Here is a 271-nt window from a genome sequence, read left to right as displayed (position 1 = left end):
GGGACGTCCCGGTGACAGCCCGGGGAGGCAGCGGGGAAGCTGCCAGCTGCGAGGCCAGGTCCTGGCGCTGGCCTGATCTCTGTCCTTAGGCTCCCTCTAGAGTTCACAGCAAAGGAGCAAAAGGTCTCAAACGCCGCTTGCACAGGAGGGTAGCAGCTCCTCGCCCCCCCCTAGGCAGTGAGTGCTCTCTGGTCCTGGGCACTGCTGGATTGTATCCCAGGGCCTTTGTACACTCAAATGGCTCTTTCCTTCTTGACAGCCCCTGCTGCTG

Source organism: Corvus brachyrhynchos, unplaced genomic scaffold (genome assembly GCF_000691975.1).
Source record: "Corvus brachyrhynchos isolate BGI_N302 unplaced genomic scaffold, ASM69197v1 scaffold523, whole genome shotgun sequence".
Lineage (NCBI taxonomy): Eukaryota > Metazoa > Chordata > Aves > Passeriformes > Corvidae > Corvus > Corvus brachyrhynchos.
Note: the sequence above shows the minus strand (reverse complement) of the source record.